Source organism: Delphinapterus leucas, chromosome 3 (genome assembly GCF_059928025.1).
Source record: "Delphinapterus leucas isolate spDelLeu-1000000601 "Yukka" chromosome 3, BTC_Dleu_Yukka2, whole genome shotgun sequence".
NCBI classification, from domain to species: Eukaryota; Metazoa; Chordata; class Mammalia; order Artiodactyla; family Monodontidae; genus Delphinapterus; species Delphinapterus leucas.
Window position 1 is genome coordinate 126,792,872 of NC_143131.1, and position 19,956 is coordinate 126,812,827.

The window sequence follows — 19,956 nt, forward strand, 5'->3', positions numbered from 1 at the left end:
AGGGCATCAGTCCTGTTAGATTAGGGCCCACCTTTATGACCTCATTTAACCTTAATTACCTCCTTAAAGGCCCTATCTCCAAATGCAGTCACACTGGGGGTTAGGGCTTCAATGTATGGATTGGGGTGGGGGGTGGGGGACACAATTCAGTCCGTAACAGCAGGATTAGATCACTGACATTAACTTATACAGTCACTTGCCATGTGAGAGACAGAGCTGGGTTTGAACCAAAGTCCTGATCTTAAGCTTGCTGCTGGCTGCCTCTGTAGTGGCAGGTGACCTGCCCAAGCCCTAGAGTAGGGCTTGGATGCCAAATCTTCCTGCTGCAGGTCCAGGCACCTCCATTACGCCACAACTATACTGTTCAGATCTTCAGCAGCAATTACAGCATAGAAGCTCATCATCAAAGTCAACTGACTTGAGAACGAAAACAAACCTGGGAAGTAGGATTTCTAGTCTAACAGGATATGTGTCTTCCCATGAGTAAAGCAGGATTCATATAGTAACAGACACAGAAACCACTTACATTATAATGAAATTCCTTCCAGCAGGACTTCCCAATTCATGAATATCATTCAAAGAGAATCAGCCATTGGTGAAGATACCACCTGCACTACAGACTAATGATTATGGCCACCACCTTCTACAGGACCAGTAACTTAACTCTTTATCCTCTAATGAGGATAAAATATGGATACTGATGATGCCTACTTCTTGGGGTTGTTATAAATATTAAGTATATGGAAAATACTTCAAATAATGCCTAGCATATGAGAACCATCGATAAATGCTGGCTATTGTAATAATTACAGTCTTTCGTTAATCAGATTCAACATAATAAAATTCTATTGGCCCCAAGCTGGTCTGACTCTGAGGACACTTTTTGAGTCCCTACTCCGTTTTAAGAACTGGGCTAGACAACTTTGTATACAACTCAAAGACAGGGACCATGTCATAATTTCTGTATCCGTGGAGCTCCTTCATGGTGCTTGTCTCTCGGAAATCCATCTCTGACGTGCAATAACTGAACCATTTGATGAGAGTTTCTGAGTGACTGACAAAATATTAATATATAAGGCCAATGTGTCTATTTTCTCTTATTTATTCTATTTATTCCTGCCTGCTGACTATGGTCGTGTCTTCACAATTTTGCTTTTGTGAACTTTCTAGTCTTCTCGAGTTCTTTGCTTTAAAGCCTTTGGTCTAAATTTTCTCTAATTTTTAATACACCTTCTTAATGTCCAAGGTTGTATCTGATATGCCTAGCTCATATGAAACAATCAATTTCCCCAAATTTCCTTTCCTTTCTACTTTATAACTAGTTCTTTTTCAACTAGTTGCATTCAACCCAAGATGGGAGTTTCTTCTGCTGAATTATATTCTCTGGGAGATCATATTGTCTCCTGGGCAACTCAAGACATGATCTGAAGCTCTGCTTTTCATTAAGTGATATTTTTATTATTTAAGAGATGCTAGAAGAACCTACTCGTGTCTTGCCTTTGTTGGACCAGCTTTGAAATCTATACTAGGAAAGCCACATCTTCCCTATCTGTGGCTTCCATTGGCCAAGTAGCCCACAGCCATTCCTATGATGAGCTCCCATCCATGACTCATTGCCCAACATCTGTCCCCAAGGCTGTGAATTCCCATACCTCTTCCGTGACATCTGAGTTCATTCTCTACTCCTATCAATTACTGTTCTTCCAAAAGGAACATGCACCCATATTCATGTTTTCCCTCCAAACATGTTCCATATGGTCATCTTTGTCGGCCTGGAGACTCAGTAGAGCTGAGTCATTCAGAGAATGGACAAATTTAGGCTTTGACCACGACTTCCTAGCTGTATGATCTTGTATGAATTGGATAAATTACTTAATTTCTCTGAATGTCAGTTTCATTTCATTTGGAGTGTCATGGGAAAAGGTAATGCACGTAAGGTAGCACTTAGGAAACATTCAGTAGATGACAGATGTTACATTTATCAAATATAATTACTTGGATTTTAGCCACACTCTGCAATGGTTGTATGTATAGGATCTAACCTTACTCTCTTCCCTGAAGAGGCTTCTGCTGGCACTAGACATCACTTCCACTGCCTTGTCCCACACAGGGTTTATTCTGCCTCTCCCTCAACAATCAGTTTCAAGCCCCACTTCTCACATGGGTGAGTACCCTGCCGAGTAAGTTCTTCCCTCTCCACTCTCTGCCAAGAGCCTATCATTATTTCATTCTGATCTTTGGTTCGGAAAAACAACCCTGTTTTTGGATACCATTAGCTTCTCATACCCTTCTTACCCTTCTGCAAAAACCTTGCAACTGAACAGAAAAATAAAACCCCACTACCATACACACCAACGGCAGCTTCCTGTTTCTTCCCACACACTTCTTTCCCTCCCTGCAGTCTCACTTCCGGTCACACCTTCTGCTGAAAGCCCACATCTAAGGGTCACAAACGGCTTCCATTTTGTCTAATTTTTCACCCTTCCCAGTCCCATCTTCTGGGCTTCTCTGTAGCTCTGACCTTCTACTCTTTTCTAAATGGATTCTCCTATTTGCAAAGATGGAGAAAGCATGGAGTTTGCAATCCGATAAACCTAGGTTAACCACTGCTCCATCCCTCTGCCAGAAGGCTTTTCTGCCTCTCCTTCTCCCACCTCCAATCCCACTGTTATAGGTGCTCATAGCCTCTGGGCTTCTCTTGCCCTAAGGCAAGTGACCCAACTAAGTCTTATTCTGCTAGTCTGAAAAGCAGGAATAATGACACCCAAAATTGGGAGACTGCAATGTGATAATATTTGCCCAGCACCCAGCACCTGGCCCATGATAAGTGCTTACTAACTGTTATTTCCCATCTTTTCTCTAGCTCACTTTTTCTTCTTTGATGGCTCTTGCCCCTCTCTCCCTACCACCTCAGCCCTCTCTCTAAACTCACACCTGTAGACAACCAAGCCCCATTATGACGTCTACTCTTAATGTCCATTTTCAGCCATGAGTTGAGCTCCACTCTCCTGCACTGGCTCCTGCCTGTGGAAGTTTCCATTTGGAAGTCAACTCAACCTCCAAGTGACACAATTTTGAACTCATCTTATTCACCACCAAATCAGATCACCCTTCCTGTTTCTCTTTTCCTGTTAACAACACAATCACGTGAGGAGCTATTGAAGGAAATGGGGCTGTTTGTGAATAAGACTAAATTTGAAGGGGGTACATGAGATCAGTTCTCAAACTAGCTGTCCTGTAGAAGAGGTAAAAGAAAGACTCTCCAGAAAGCTATACAAGAGGTTAAACACAGACCAACTGGGGCACAATCTGGGAGAAGCATACAAATGAAAAGAGCTATTCAATGACAGAGTAGAAGGTGCCCAGGAACATAATGAAGCAGAGGCTGAGTGGCCACAGATCAGGGAGCCCCAGAGTGGCTCCTATCACAGTAATAGGGATCACAGTAATATATAAGTTAAAACAACTGTCACTCAATTCAAGAGGTTTCCATAGGCATGACCCTTTTGCAAACTATAGAGAACAGGACTTGTAGGAGTATATACTTCAACCTGAAGCATTCATCTTTTTTTTTTTGCGGTACGCGGGCCTCTCACTGTTGTGGCCTCTCTCGTTGCGGAGCACAGGCTCCGGACGCGCAGGCTCAGCGGCCATGGCTCACGGGCCCAGCTGCTCCGCAGCATGTGGGATCTTCCCGGACCGGGGCATGAACCCGTGTCCCCTGCATCGGCAGGCGGACTCTCAACCACTACGCCACCAGGGAAGCCCTGAAGCATTCATCTTTTATTCAAATGTGCAACATATCATAGCTTTTAATGGGACTTACGAATTATCTATGCTTGTGGATAGAATTTGGGAAGAAGAGGATGCGATTAAAGACAGTTACTTAAAGCTGTAGATCTGATTGTACTTAACCTCTTTAACGGTTTCTCATTGTTCTTAAGATATAGACTACAGTCCTGGTGGTGGCCCTCAAGGACCCACCCTGCCTGTCACCAACTCACTTTGGGCCCCTGCCCATCTCTTACTATGGGCTCTCCTCACACTGGCCTTTGTACCTTCACCAGGTTAACTCCTTCCTGCTCATCCTTAGTGATCTGCTCAAACATTACTTCCTCAAGACAATATTTCCCTGTCTCCCAAGCTACATCCCCCATTACAGGTAACCCTAGCACTCTGTACGTCTCATTGGTTACCATCTTTGCAGTTATGATTAATTATGGGAATGAATTAGCTGTTAATGTGAGCTCTGTGAGGGCAGGGTCCTTCTTACCTTGTTCACAGTTCTTTTCCTAGCACCCAATGTAGTAATTTGCATGCAGTATATTCGCAAAACATGTCTGTTGAGATGATAAATAAATAAAAGAAAAAATACAAAATTCACAGAGTAGAGCTGGATACGGCCACTTTCAGCTCCAGGATTTTCCATTTCAATGATTCCTATTTTGGGGACAGAAACACAGACTTCGTCATTATTCATCGTTTCCTTTGCTTTCATCCTTTTTGCAATCACACCCCTAATTCTGTGGACTGTTACTGAAAAACGTATTCTGGATGGCTTCTTCTCCTATATCCTGTCATCTCCTACAGGAGCTTCCTGTTTCTACTCTTGCATGTCCAACCTCCCTTAAGGACCACTCTATACTGTCTAAAGCAGTGGTTCTCGAATCCATCTGCGCCCAGAATCATCTCCTAGGGAGCCTACTGAAACTATACCCTCAGAGGTCTGATCAGTGGGTCTGGAGTGAGGTTTGGGAATGTGTACTTCTTGCAAAGCTTCAGGTGAGTCTGATATGCTCACTGTTCTAGTGCACTGGTTTATCATAACCCTTGACCTTGCTCAAACACCTTGCTTGATTCCATTACTTGCTCTAGCACTGCCTTTCACACTTTTCAACCAAGTGAAACTCTAGGGTTTGGGTCTGTTACCCAAAGTGTCTTCCAAAAGCTTGAAATGTCTCATTTGATCTAAAGTCAAACAAATTTCTATTATCGTCCATAACATAACTGAACAAACACCCCCAAAAAATCTTTGTGCAGTGGACTTCCAGAGACACACTGTATTTTTCTCGGGGTTTCTTCCCTAACCCCACCCTGCCCTCTGCCATGGACTCCCAGGGTCTGTGAACTCTAGCCTGAGAAGAAAAACCTCCAATAAATGTGCCAGCACACAGGGCCAGCTGGGGAATGGATCTGGACACAGAAGCAGAAATCCCACGTCCTAGCGCTGGCTCAGCCACTCACTTCTGCAATATAAGTACATACATTCTTATAAAGCTTTTAAGTTCTAGAAACCTTTTCACATTCATCAGTCGTGTCCATTTCCACGTAGTGTCAGGGGTGTTGATCATGGAGTTCTTCCTTTGGAGCTTGGGCAACCTCTGGTAATCATGCATGCTCTCGCTCGGCAGTCGTCCACAGGGGGGTCACTCTGGGCCAGAAGGAACCTGTGTAATAGCAGGGATATTCAAACAGAGAATTGACCACCAAAATCCTTTCTCTGGAACCCTTTCAGCCTTGAGTTTCTCTTCTTTTCTTAACTCTGGCAAAAGCCTTGTGAAGGGGTCAGCTGAGACATTCTCCCCATTGGACAGATGTAAAACCTGAGGTTCAAAAAGATGACTCTGCTATTCCCTCTCCCTGAAAGAGACCACTCAGCATCACCTCCATGAAAACTACCTGCCACATCCTCCCTCGACCTTCCCACTGACTTTGGGTTAGCACCACCCTCCTCAGTCTCAGCTTTTAGAAGACTGTATTGTACTAACTTAAATGCCTCCTCTGTGTGTATATGAACCTGTGCTCTGAGACTGTCTCTATATCTCAGTTCCAGTGTCTAGCACATAGAAGATGTTTAATAATAGCCAACTGAGCGCTCACCATGAGTCAGGCAGTTTACATATGGACATTGAGCCATTTAATTCTCTCAACAATCATGAAGTTGATGCAGTTTGACTTTCATGTACATAAAATATGCCATTAATTTTACTGGGGGAGAAATGCCATCCAAAAATGTTGCCAGCAGTTGTGAGTGGACAGTGTCTGTACAGAGTACAGCTTTTATTTTCTAAAATCACGGCTAGGGCATGTATATCAATTATAAAGATATAAATACAACTTGGTATTAAAAATTTTGTAGTTTATGGCAAAATCTTGTTCTGTGGTAGACTAATAAGTACAGTTCTTGTGAAGGCATGTTTGTGGCCCATGTCAGTGTGTGAATGCATAGGTAATTTGAAGTTTTGGATACATTTGTGATATTTATCTTCCCTGAGCCCTGCAGTCTCACCACCACCACCTCCCAACAGAATTCGATGGGAATGTTCATCATGACTTTGCCATCTGATGCATTTTAAGTTTATTTACTGTAATTTATTTTCAGCACCTACTTTAAAATGTGTTGTATATGTATTTTTAAAAATATCCCCATTTTACAGATGAAGAAACTGAGGCTTAGAAAGGTCGATTTATTCACCCAGCCCTGCCCACCTCCAAACATAAATTCTTTACCATTGCTCTCCACTGCTTCTCCAGTGGAGAGGGGCATTCCCATTATGTGAAGGACTTGCCAGATAAGCCACAAGGACTTACTAGGTAAAGATTTCAAGGTGGGAAGCATGGGAGGGAAAGGGGATCTAAACAATTCTAGGATAGACACCCTCCATCAATGAATGGTATGGCCAGGCAGCCGGTGTGAGATTTTTTTTCTTACCCTTTACACTCTTCCCACTGTGGCCCTTGGAGTTTTGGTGTTTAGAATTCAAGAAACACTCATCCTCCTGGAACTGGCAAAGAGCCTGCCCCAGGAGGGCCCAGGCAGGGTTTGTCCTCCATTTAAAATTCCACTTGGGGAATCCCAGCCACACCCCAAGTGGGAGTGGAGAGGCAGAGCCTGCCAGGCCTGATTCTTCTCCCTGTACAGCTGTCAGGCTGCAGAGGGGGCAGAATGTGGCACCACATTGCAGTCATTCCAGCTCTGGGGAATTTACTGACAGCACGTCCCACAGGAGGCAAGCTCAGAGGCTTTTTATAGCCCTCTAAGAACCTAGGAGAAAACTGATATCCTGAGAGGGAGAAGTGGGGCACGTGTCTTTTCCAGGCACCATTCCCTCAACCATGTAATCTCAGATGCCCACAATCCAAATCAGGGTAAGGGTCATGGCTAAGTGAGCAGTGTGGAGTGGTGGAAGCATGCTCGCTGTCCGGGAGACGGGGGGTCCAACCAAATCCCGTTCCTTGAATCCCCTCCTTGGGCTTCAGTTTCTTCACCTGTCAGGCTGAAGTATTTATTATAGCCCAGGTATCAGCACACCTCAGCTGGTAGACCAAATCCAGTCCACCACGTCTTTTTTTAAATAAAGTTTTATTGGCACACAGCCATGGGCATTCATTATGTATTGTCTATGGCTGCTTTCTTGCTATTGAGTATTTGCAACAGAGGCCCCGCCCACATGTGGCCTGAAAAGCCTAAAGTAGCTACTATCTGGTCCTTCACACAAAAAGCTTGCCAACCCCTGGATTAAACTGCAGTGAGTCTGGGAGTGTCTGCCTGGAGCACTGTGGTGAGAAGGATTCTGAGGGTGTGTCCAGGCTGAGAAATGAAGCACTGCCCTTAGATCATACAAGAGTATATATTCAAGACTGATGTTGGAAAGACCCCAGAATGCCATTTACCAGTGTTTTTCAAACTACTTTTTGCAAACAAAATCTTAAGCAAAGACTTGCTCTGGGGGAAGTGGGAATGAAAATACTGAGTACAGTCCATTCCATCTTCCTACTCCCAAGGCAGCCCCTAAAGAAGCCTCCAGGATCCCAAAGCTCCATCTGAAGAACATTTGAAAACCGCCTATCTAATCTTATGCCTCTCACTTTACAACTGGGAAAACTGAGGCTCAAGCGGCGGTGTCTTGCCTAAGATCACATGATGGACTCCTAGTCAGCTTTCCCCAGAACCACTAACATGGTCAGGAGGTATCAGCAGAGCATGGACATAGATCTGCTGGGGAGAAAACCTGTCTACTGGCCTTGGGGGCCTCAGGGCTGCCATTGGTATATGATTGGTCTGTCATGCCCTTGTTGACCCAGCAACCCCCAGGGGTTCAGGGCTGGGACATGGCTGACACCTACCTGCCCATGCTTCACAGTGATTTAGTCAAGGCTTGGAGCCTTCTTTCTGAGACCACCAGAATCAAAAGAAAAAAATCAAAATTGAATTGGACCATATTTTTAAAAATATTTCATTGATACCAAGACATATTTTTTAAATCAGAACGTATCTTAAATTTGATATATTAATTTGTTCATTTTTCTGATTTTTTTTTTCAAAAAGCTATTATTTAGCAGATAAGATATCTTTAAATCAGTGAAATCTTAGAACGGAGAAATTATGATAATTTATACTAGGCTTTCTTTTGAAGATGGAATCAGATTTATTCATTTGTAGAATAAATATTTATTCTTCCTGCCCATTCTTGTTGAAGGGTCTGCAAAGAGCAGATCCAGCTGATATGAAACCAAGGGGGATTTTATTTTAGCTTTACTTGAACCAAGAAGAAAAATGATCTAGGAGTGTGCTGGGAAGCTGGAGGGACCAATCGCATTTCCTCACCTCCAGCCAGCAATCAGCTGTAGCTCTAAGGAGTAACAGAGGGGAAGCGTAGGGTCCCTGCACCTCCAAATCTCCTAGTGAGGCAGAGAAACTAAGACTCTGTCACCAATTCCTGTGACATGAGGTCATATCTGGCCAGTGTCCATCAAACAGAATAAATAAAGGCCCAGAAGACTCAAGGGACACTTTCTAGCCAGGAACCTCAGAAACACTGGGGGAACGGCATTCCAGGTGGAGAAAATGGCAGAGTAGAAAGAAGAGAGGCACAGAAGCCATGCTCAGGGTCAGCATGCTTACAGCCCAGAGAAGCAGGTAGAGGTAAAATGGAGCCTCAAGTAGGGCCTTATCATCCAGGTCCATAACTGAGAGTGTGATTGGTAACTAATAATAGAGGCAGCATAATGTGGGAGCTGAGTGCACTGGCTGCAGTGTCAGGTTGCCAGGGTTTGAATCCCAGCTCTACTTCTTCCACTTAATCCCAAGTCTCAGTTTCTTCAACTAAAAATGGAGATAACAATCTCCTGTCTACTATGGGGGATAATTGGATTTGTGCAAGAAAAGCACTCAGCATGCAGGAAGCATACAATTAAAAAAAAAAAAAGTTAATGCTTAAACTACAGGTCTACAAATGATCGCCTTTCTTAAAAAATCAGAATGGATTCCAAGTTCTCTCTCTGATGCTTTCCCTTTCACTTCTTGCCTGCCCATCCTGGGAAGGGATGGAATTACAGAGGGAATGATGATAAACCACAGCGAGTACAGGGAGCATGTGAAGATCTTTCATCATCTGAGTCACAAAGGAAACTGGTGTCTGGGCCCTGGGGAGCTATTGACAAGGTACAAGCAGGAGGGGGTTATGCTGTGTTGCCATTTGGGGGCAATGAAAGCTCACATCAGAGTAGAAAGGGAGAGATTGAAGAGAGGAGACCAGTTAGGAACTACAGCAAATACTGCAGGTGAGCAGCAAATTGTGTAAGATTAACTCACCTTCAAGTTTAAGTTAAGAACAGGGAAACATAAAACTTCACACTCTGTCCATTTTCAAATAGAGTTAAGTGTATAGAATTGTTGATCTAATGGGAGAGCAAAGGAGACATCTGTCTGGAGTTCTTTAAGACTCAAGACATTCTTTCCCAGGACCTTCAACCATCATTTTCTTGATCCCACCCCCAGCCCTAGAGGCAGGAATCACCCTAGGCATCTCCCAAAGCCTGCCCAGGGTGGCTGGGCTCTCTGTGGGCTGCATTCACAGGGACCTGGCCCAGAACATAACCCAAGGTTACCACTGGAAGGCTTTTGCAGGCAAGGCAAAGGAAGGAAGAGAGGGAAGAGGGTGGACCTTCCACCTGGGCAGCAGTCAAGGTGGCCATTCTGAGCCTAACACTTAGCCTCCCATCTAGAATGTCTAGACTAACCTCTGGGTAATGCTTGACTCCCCTGTGATTACTAGCAACAGCAACAACATTAATAGTAATAACCAACCTTTGCAAAAGGTTTCATATGTGCTTGGCACAGAGCTTAACACTTTTCATACATTATCTCCCTTTCTGCTCACCACAACCTTCTGACATGACTGCTCTCCTTACCTCTGCTTCACAGATGAGAAAACTGACGTCACCTGCCTCGGGTCGCTGGGCTAGGGAGGACAAATCCCAGGTGTGATTCTGCATGTTTCTCACCCCAGTCACCCAGTGTCACAGTTACCCACCGACTAACACACCCCCACTTTCCTGCCAAGGCACCGTCTACCTGGGCTCAGCCCACCTGGCTCTCTTCTTAGTTCAGACTTCTGGAGAGTTCCTATATACAGAGAACCTAATAATATGGTCTTAAGCGGCCACCACTGTTCCAGGACCGCCCTCCAGAGCCCCAGAGAACAAGTCTGCCCCACCTTCGCTCTTCCCCCATCCCCATGAGCCCTTCTGCTCTTGGAGATGGTTGTCATAGACAGGATTAACAGCCCCCTCCTTCATCTGTGGTTGTTCCTCTGAATTCAGGCTGTTAGTTAATCCCTCTGCAGTGCACCTGCTGTGTGCCCATTACGGTACTGGGCACTGGGCAGCGGTGGCAGATATTAAATCAGGCATCATCTCGACTCTCACCGTTCACACTTTAATGGAGGAAGATGAACAAATTGTCTGCTCTGGAGGCTATAACAGGGTGACCTTACCTGTGCAGGAAGGCAGGACGGGCCTCCTGGAGGAAGTGGCCTCTAAACCAATTGTCAAAACATAAGTGGGCACTCTCGGGGGAGTAGGGGAGATTTTAAATAATAACAATAGTCAATTCTGTATGTGTCAGGAACTGTTCTAAACAGTCCATATAACACCTCACTGGATCTTCATGGCAGCCCCGTAAGGTGTAGGTATTGTTATTATCCCCATTATTCAGATGAGGTGACACAGAGAAGTGAAGTAATTTGCCCAGGGTCACACAGCTAATAGGGGACAGTGGTTGGAGAACAAGCCATGCAGAGGAAACACCACAAGCAAAGAGTAATGGGGTAGGGCCTCAGATATTGAAAATAGGTAAGAAATAGTAAAAAAAAAAAAAAAAAGTAATATTTTTTTAAACTCCATTGAACAGAACAAAGATAAATACATACTCCGTTCCCATTAGTGCAGCCTGAGGCCTCTACTGACGATTTTCTGATTCTTTAATCACACTAAGACTTCTGTGGGCTGATTGTCAACCTAATCCTTGCCTTTCTGAATAGGGATGCTGTTCAGTCTCATCTCTTGAATCCTACACAGGTTATTTTTGTTTGACTGGTGTGGAGGGGAGCAGATGGCACATAGATCATTAATCACAATGTACCGATTTACAAAACTTCAGTTTACAGAGTGCTGTCACTTTTCACAGACATTGTAAGATTTGAGTCTCACAACAGGCCTGAGAGGTAGATAGGGCATTTACCATCACCTCACTTCAATGTTGAGGAAATTGAGGCTCAGAGGCATGAGGCAACTTGCCCAAGGCCACACTGCCAGTAAGTGTGGAGCTGGACCTTGAGCCCAGGGCTTTTGGCTCTAGTTCCTGTGCTTTCTCCTCTACACCAAAACACAGCATACAGTGGGGGCCAGAAAGATGCAAACCTGGCACCTATGACCTCCAGCAAGTTCTTTAGACTCTCTAGGGCTCAGAGTTTCTTGTCAGTAAAACTGTGATAAGAAGAGCTCCTACCACATGGGGTTGTTGCAGAGATTAAATGACGTAATAGGCACAGAGTGTTAGTCATGGAGAATCTTCCCGCAGTGGAATATCATACAGCACAATGAATGAACACAGTGACAGGCAATGCTATGGATAAACCTTAGCAGTATCATGGTAAAGAAAAAAGTCACAAAAGATTACCTATAGGATTATGCCCTTTTAATAAAGTTTAAAGCAACTAAAATTTTGTATGGGTATATCTAGTTGCAATCTACAAGGGAAAGCAAGGATGTGTTGAATACAGCATTCAGGATGGCAGTTAGGTTGGAGAGGGAAGCAGAAGCATGGGATCATAGTTAGATGTATGATAACATCTGGATTCAGGCTTTTGCTTTGCATGGTAGATTTGTGGGTACTTACTACATTAGCAAAAATAACTGATTACATAAATAAATAACTAAATAAAAGTGGAGCATGCATGGACCAATGATGAGTGTCTCATGAAGCAAGGATTAGAATTAACCCAAGTTTTGTCCACACGAAGTCCTAATTTATAAAAAGAAATAAAAGTGTTAGGCCCAGAGCCCAGATTGTAAGAAGTGTTCAATAAATGTTCACTGCCATCCTTGGATATCTTTATTATTATGTGCACTATTCGCAAACCCCTAGCCAGACATCTTCAATGTCTGTCCCAGACTATTGGTGAGATGGGTCCTCAAACTCAAACTTCTCAGAAGCAGAAAGCCCAGCCCCATCTAGGCTTCAGACCAGGCACCCATCCTATGAATGGGCACCAGTGGGGAATGGTTGTGAGGGACTCACTGCTGGTTCCATCAAGCTTTGGAGGTAGGGAACCTCTGTTAGAAGGCGGCGGCAAGAAGGAATTATGATGCAACAACTGGACGTTTAGGCCTTAGACTTAGGTCTACGTTTGAATCTTGGTTCTGCTTGCCATGTGCCTTTAGACAAACAACTGTGCCTCTCTGAGCCTCATTTGGTTCATGTGTAAAACAGAGGGTGAAGAACAGCAACTACCTCACAGGGCCATTATGAGAATTAGATGAGGCAGTCCATGCAAAATGCTTAGCATAACATCTGGAACATCACATAAGAGCTCAAAAACACGACCTGCCTTTATCGTTGGGTATCCCAGGCCACTCCTTTTAGTGAAGGAGATGATAGGGACTGCCGCAAAGGGAAACAGCTGCCATCTTGTGTGTGAGGCCTGAGCATGTGTGTCACAGTTTTCCACTTCCTCCTGGAACCATTTCCTTTGTGAGCTCAACAGGGAGGAATCTGCACACAAAGGAACAATTCTGGGAGAGCCCAGTCCCACAGCCAAAAGTTATTTCCTCGGAAGTCAGTGGCTTGCCCCACCCCCTCCTGTCTGGAAATGTCTTGATGAGAGGGAGCTACCGCTTCCCTGGCCGCCCAGGGCTGAGAAACAAGGTGTCCAGAACGAGAGGTGTCCTGGTGGATGACAAGACCTGGGCAGAGCTGCTGCTCAAAAGGCCATTAAGATGCAGGGTGTTTCCCTGAGCCTGTCACCCTGGCCTGACTCCCAGGAAGTGAGTCACCCCAAAACATCCCCACAACCTGCTTCCCCACTGACCTGCAACCTCCCTGACCTCTTGCCTCCCTGTCTTCCTGAAACGAGTACATCAGAGAATTGTGCTACAGAGGAACGCGTCCATCCGCAGTAAAAATCCCTACGGTTTACAAACTCTTACCCTACCATTCCCCGTTTCCCCTCCCACAAACCTGCACGTGGGGATTCTAAATCCCTTCTTAACAGAAGAGGAAAATGATGCTCAGAGGGGCTGACTTACCCCAGATTCCACACTAGCAAGTAGGAGGAGTCAGAACCCAAACCAGATACTCTCCTACCATATCCCAAATCTTCCACTCTTCTTTACCACTTCCCTCAGGATTCTGGGTTTCTCTCCCAGGGAGTCAAACTGTACTATTTTCTTCAGCATGAAGGATATTCAGTTTCCTGCATAAGCTGTAATTAACACACACAAAAGCCTTTCAAGGTGACCTCGCCACCCCCTCTGCCTCCCTCACACAGGAGCTATATTTAACTCCTGGAAAGCAGTCAGCACAAGGCAGTGGCTTTGCAGCTGGGTTTCTTTGCTGCTCCTTTTTCATTCTTTTCCAGCCCACATGAACCATGGTCTTCCCTGTATGCTCTGGGACAACAGGAAGTGTTTGTTTTAGTGATCAACAATGCTAGTCCAACCAGTGAGGTCCCCTCCAACGTCCTGCCCACTGTTTGGCCTTCATTTGGACTCAGAGAAGTGCTTGTAAATTCAGAGGAAGGAAGTGAAACATCTCCATGGCCCCAGATGGGTAGATCTGCAGTAACTTGGAAGAGACTGTGGGCAGGGGAAGGAGAGATTTCTGTACCCACGAAGTGAAGGGGCAATTCCACCAGCCTCACCTGTGTGACTGGGGGCCTCTCTGCAGAGTTAACCCAGGGCTTAACATAGATGGAAGCAGCATCCTGAAGGAGCACTGGGAGAGGCATCTCTAAGTAGCCTCAGTAGTCTTCCCATTCTGCATTCCTCAGTTCCCACACCTGTAATAATTATGGATTTCATTAATAATTAAATTATGTAAATAACACATGTAAATCTCTTAAAGCAAGGTATGACATATAATAGTAAAGGAAGAGTAATGCAAATACCTAATATTTATTCAGTACTTACTATGTGCCAGACACTGTTTAAGGCACATTCTCATGTACTAGGGCCCATTCCCACTGCTGAGGTAGATATGCTCGTAGGTCACCAACGATGTGCATCGGGTGGTTATATACGTGTCCCAAAGGTGCACACCTAGAAAATGGGGAACAAGACTTGAACTCAAGTAGTTCATATATTAATGTTAATTATTATCATTTATTTGTTAGGGTTAAAATCCACCAATTACAAAATACCCATCAGTAAACCAACTGGCAGCCATATTCACACAAGGGATAGAAGTTCAACCAAATAGGCTTTGAGGAGCTTAGCCACGTGAGAAATTGGGCTTCTGCTCCCTTTCGTGCCCTGGGGCTTTTTGTTACCTGTGGTTTTTTTCGAGCATCTTCTTACTATCCTGAGTCACCATGAGGACAGACATGGTTTTAAAATCACATTAACTAGCTGTTAGACTTTATCAAGTCTTAGGAAAACTTTGCTTCAAGAATTCACTGATTCCACAAATACTTAAGCACTTATTCTGTGTCAGCCACCAGAAAACGTTGGCACTATTCCTACCCTCAAGGAGTTAAGGCTCAAGTGGCAGAAACTGACATTAATCAGAGAAATACATACTTAAATACAGCCATCCTTTGGTATCTGCAGGGAACTGGTTCCAGGACCCTCGCAGCTACCAAAATCCTCAGATGCTCAAGTCCCTCACAGTCAGTCCCATGGGTCCTGCATCCATGGGTTTTGCATCCAGGGATCTGGAGGACCAGTGAAAAGTATAACATTTCACCATGATAAGTACCACAGGGAGAGTGATGCCCTGTCAGCATAAAATAGAGGGAATGTATGTGGTCAAGAGGACAGGGAAGGTTTCCATGAGGAAGTCACGAGTGAGTAGAGGACTGAAGGGGGCCATTACTGGTTAGCAGAAGGGAATTCTGACAGGAAGAGAGAACAGCATATGCAAAGACCTGGGGTTAAGAGGCTGAGGAACATAGCATAAAGCAGCCTGGAGGGAGGTCTGTCTGGAAGGGCCTGCAGGGTTGGAAGCCACAGAAAAGGCTCCTTTTTCCTTCCTTCCTCCTACCCAACTATTGAGACTACACACTGCTTTCCTTTCCAAGGTGAGTTACCGCCCCAGTGCTATAATAGGTCATACCTCATTAATGTGCTAGCTTGTTTAAACAATATACTAAAAGTCATCTCTAAAATCATTATCAAAAATTTTTTAAGTAATGCACTGGCTCTTTCTCCAGGTAAGGAGCCCTTATGAGATGGAAACTGGGTTATTTTGCGGTTGGGAAATGAGAAAGGAAATTTGAGTGAACCAAAAGAAAAACTGCATATCCTTCATAAAACCATATTCTGACAACTCTTCCTATTTCCATTTTTAAATCATGCTGGTTGCATTTTCTCTGACTTTGATAACAAAGAAGGATGAGTTATCTTTGTCCTAAAGAGGCTTGTCAAGTAGTGAAATGGGGAAAAGAGAAATTGGTTTCCTCCTACTGCTTTGCATTTAATGAAATTGTAACTTGCGGGCTTCCCTGGTGGTGCAGTGGTTGAGAGTCCGCCTGCCGATGCACGGGACACGGGTTCGTGCCCCGGTTCTGGAAGATCCCACATGCCGCAGAGCGGCTGGGCCCGTGAGCCATGGCCGCTGAGCCTGTGCTCCACAATGGGAGAGGCCACAACAGTGAGAGACCCGTGTACCGCAAAAAAAAAAAAAAAAAAAAAAAAAAAATATAAGTGTTCCAAATTTTTGTATCAAAAAAACTAAAAGGTGCCCAGGAATGAGATCACAAGTCAAAGTGCCCACAGGCTAGCTTGGTAGGAGCCCAAACAGGGTTTATTATTCTTGTGGTTTGCTGAAGATGAATTATTCACTTGACTTTTGTCATGGAAATTAGACTTATTACCTTTGAGATCTCTAAATAAATCTGACCTTCCCTGCACTAGAACCCATACTGGCTGTGATGAAGGCCTTTTGCTTAAAGGTTTCACTTAGGCGGCACCAGGGATGCGATCCTGAGAACAAGTGGCAGTGCTTTTTGTCTGTGTCTTAAATTTCAGCTCTCTACCACCTCATGTTGATTTCACTTAGGTGGGGAGGGTGGAGGAGCAGAGAGAAAACTGATCTTAGTCTTAAGCTGGGTATTTACCGGGAACAATACTCAAAGAGTGGACTAATCTTAGATATATTTTTAAGTAGGTTTCTAATTTTATTTGGCAAACTTTTTTGCATCCCAGAGAACAACTATCACCCCTCTTGGGTTTCTGTGCCTGTCTATCCCACTTGGTAAAAGAGTGAAGACTTATAAACAGTGATTAGACCATTTCTTCCTGGTTTTTCCTCACTGGAATTCACTGTACCTCCCTAAGGCTCAACTAAACTAAACAAGATCCGTGAAATGTATTCATGGTTCTAAATAAAATCTAGTCATAACAGGCAGCCCTGTCCTGATGCCCTTATCTGCCCGCAGAGAGCAGAGATGACCTGGACCAGGAGCAAAGGTGGGAGGGGGGTGGGGTAGGAATTGGTGAAGGAGATTTTTCCTGACTGGGGATGGCAGGGACAGGATTCTGGGTTGCATTATTGCCCCTCCAACTGGAAGGTGCTGTCCCTCCACGTGGCATGGAGGGGGCCCCTGGGAGGGGAGCACTCTGAGGAAGAGTGCCCTACCACCTCCAACCACCATAACCACCTGTGCTCAGTGTCAGGCCCAGGGCTGTGAACAGTCCACGTGGTGGGGCTTATAGAGTCCCACAATGTCCTCTTGCCCCAGGAACCCCCCTCCCTTGTGCCTAGCACCACACCTGAATCTGCTGGGGGATTACATACAAATGGAGGGAACACCGTTGAGTGCGCTGAGCACCATATGTATCTTTTTATTTCATCTCTCCAGTGACCGTGCGCAGCAGCTACTGTTTTACCCCCACTGTTTACAGATGAAGAACTGGACGCTAAGGAAAGTTAAGATATTTCCCCACAGCGGAAAATGGCAGAGCTGGGAGGGGGACCCGGATTGTGCACAGCCTGTGCTCTCAGCCACTCTTCTGTGACTTATCTAAGCATCAAGTCTAGGGTAAATTTAACACTAGATACTCATTTTCAATTAGTTGCGTGACCGTCGCTAAGTCAAATAACCTCTTGAACCCTCACTTTCCACATCTTTGAAATTAGAGGGTTGGACTAGGTCATCAAAATACTGTGTTCAACGAATAGATGCTTGCTGGGCATCTACTATGATTGAAACACAGATTAAGACGTGCCCTCGTAAAGTCCATTACAACAACTATAGCAAATCTGTCGCTAAATACTATCTGGTCAATACTCCGGAGTTTGCATAGTTCTGGGGAATATTAGGAAGCAGCAACAACAATAATACGGCCTCGTTGATGAGTGCTGGCTCCAGGCACAGCACCAAACAGAGTGCTTTACAAGCATGACCTTACCTAGTTCTCCCAGCCTAGGAGATTGGGATCCTATTCTCACTTTACAGATGAGAAAACCATGGCTCAGACTTCTCTAATGTGCCCATCTTTGTATAGCTCGGAAATGGCAGCACAAGAATTCCAATTCACAGAGGTCTCACCCCAAAGCCCTAATCACTGTGCTCTTCTAAGCAAGACTCCACGTTCCAGCTAGTTGCAATCTTCTGTAGGGGCTCTTATTCCCACCTTGACTCTCAGTTATTTCAGAAGGGGATAGCTAATGATAATTTTTTAAGGAATGAGGGAGGTCTTCCCACATTCTTTATGTTCACAGACATGCCCTCTAGTATGTTTTCTGGTGGAGTATCTTTCAGAGGTTGAACCTTGGAATCACCTGGAGGACTCATTAAAATGCAGATTCCTGGGTCCCAGTACAGGGCCTACTGAATCAGACTCTCAGATAGGAGGCCCAGGAATCTGCACTTCCAGCAAACCCCCGGGAGAGGGTATGACCATTTGTCATAAGCATTACATCATTATGTGCATATGATTTCTCTCCAAATTAAATTCTTTGATGGTTTAAATCCCTGTGGTTTGAATTCTCTGGTGTTAAAGACGAAGAAGCCATCAAAGGCACATCTGTATTCACCACACCTGAAAGCTAGCTGGAGCGTTCTGTATTGTCTTTAAAGAGTGGAGCACTGGCTGGAAGCTTTCTTTTAACCATGATGTATAAGTTTCTCCCTGGGATGACATTCCGCTGGTAAGTCGGGTATAAGCTTTGAGTCACTTGTTTTTCTTCTCTGAGATCTACACACTTAGGGCTCTAAAATTCAATGGGCCCAGTGGAGAAAGGCCCACTGAGCAGGATTTCAGCCCCACAATAAGGGTCTCTAATCCATCCAGTGAGAGAACCTCCAGGTCAGGAGCCCCAGTGAAGTCATGACCCAGCTCAGCAGGTAGGCTCTGAGGGACCACCCGCCTCCTCCCTGTTCCACCTGGCCTCCCCTTCTCTGAGCCCAAGTCCTCTGGTGGAGGATTCAGGCACAGGGGTGCAAGCTTTGAAGTCAGAGAGCCTGGCCTTACAGCTTACTGGCTGGGTGACCTCACTTCTCTAAGCCTCCGTTTCCTCCCGCTTAGAACATAGATAGAGAGACTTGTGTGGTTTGTGAAGATTAAATGAGATAATGTGCATTAACTGCCCAGCACAATGGTAACTGCTCAGCTCAAGGAAGGATTCTTGTCCATTAATGCTACAAGCTGAGCCTTCTCCCAGGGCTCACACTCCCTCTGCCAACTGTACTTTAGAATCGCTATGTAACTCTCCTGCCGCCACCTGCTGCCTGCCAGTTCCCAGGCTGCAGAAACCAGTGCCACTAGGACCAGGCAGCTCCTGACTCCCCATGTGCTTCTCCCAGATTACTCAGCTCCCTCCTTTGCTCTGTTTGGACTTTTGTGATCACAACTCGGTTAAATGAAAAACACTTAGAAGTCAAGGGCCCATGTCAGGAATCCCACCAAGGACCAGGAAAAACAACAACAAAGGTGTTACAAAGCTTGGGTACTAAGACTCATGTTTTTAAATGCAGAGAACTCAATCAGAAACTAATTGTTCTTACTTTAGAAGCAGGAGAGCTTTTAGAAGCCAGAATGTTGCCCACAAGGCACTTGCTGAGAGCAGCAAGAAATCCTTGGAACCTCACAGCCAAAAAAAAGAAATAAAGGAAGGGCAGCAGGGAGGGAGGGAAAGACAGACAGACAGACTGACTGATGTAAGGAATACAAAAAGCTTAGCAATCTGAGGTCATTTATTGAAGGACAGCAATTCTCAGAAAGGTGTGGCTGGGGACAGGGATGCTTTGGGGGGTCCCCAAGGTCAAATCTACTTTTATATGGTACTAAGACCTTATATGCCCTCTTCACTCTCATTGACTTACGGGTACACAGTAGAGTTTTCCAAAGGTTATATGATGTGTGATGATGTGGTAGCTCTGAAGGTTAATGGAATGTGTGACTATATACTTTTGTGTTTTAAGTTTTTCTCAGTTTTAAGTGTTAATAAAC

At 44.8% G+C, this 19,956-nt stretch overlaps 1 protein-coding gene and 1 long non-coding RNA gene across 19 annotated transcripts in view; one reads left to right on the forward strand and one right to left on the reverse strand.

Moving 5' to 3' along the window:
• LOC111183073 (uncharacterized) overlaps window positions 1-16,194 on the reverse strand; it is a 77,246-nt gene extending 61,052 nt beyond the window's left edge. The window contains exons 1-4 of one of the 5 annotated variants that reach the window (XR_016392810.1): window positions 14,473-16,194; window positions 14,205-14,342; window positions 5,296-5,447; window positions 201-4,440 (exon numbers count right to left, since the gene is read on the reverse strand). This is a non-coding gene — a long non-coding RNA (uncharacterized LOC111183073). Of the gene's footprint in view, window positions 1-59; window positions 4,441-5,295; window positions 14,343-14,472 lie in introns of all 5 variants that reach the window. The other 4 variants (XR_016392811.1, XR_016392809.1, XR_016392812.1 and 1 more) reach the window with 4 other exon arrangements.
• The window catches only part of AFAP1L1 (actin filament associated protein 1 like 1), a 72,730-nt gene that overhangs the window by 3,034 nt on the left and 49,740 nt on the right, over window positions 1-19,956 (forward strand). Inside the window, exon 2 of one of the 14 annotated variants that reach the window (XM_089909495.1) lies at window positions 17,364-17,543. The exons of 12 other annotated variants lie outside the window; for them this stretch is intronic. The gene's annotated coding sequence lies outside the window, so the exon portion shown is untranslated. One more of the 14 variants, XM_089909496.1, reaches the window with a different exon arrangement.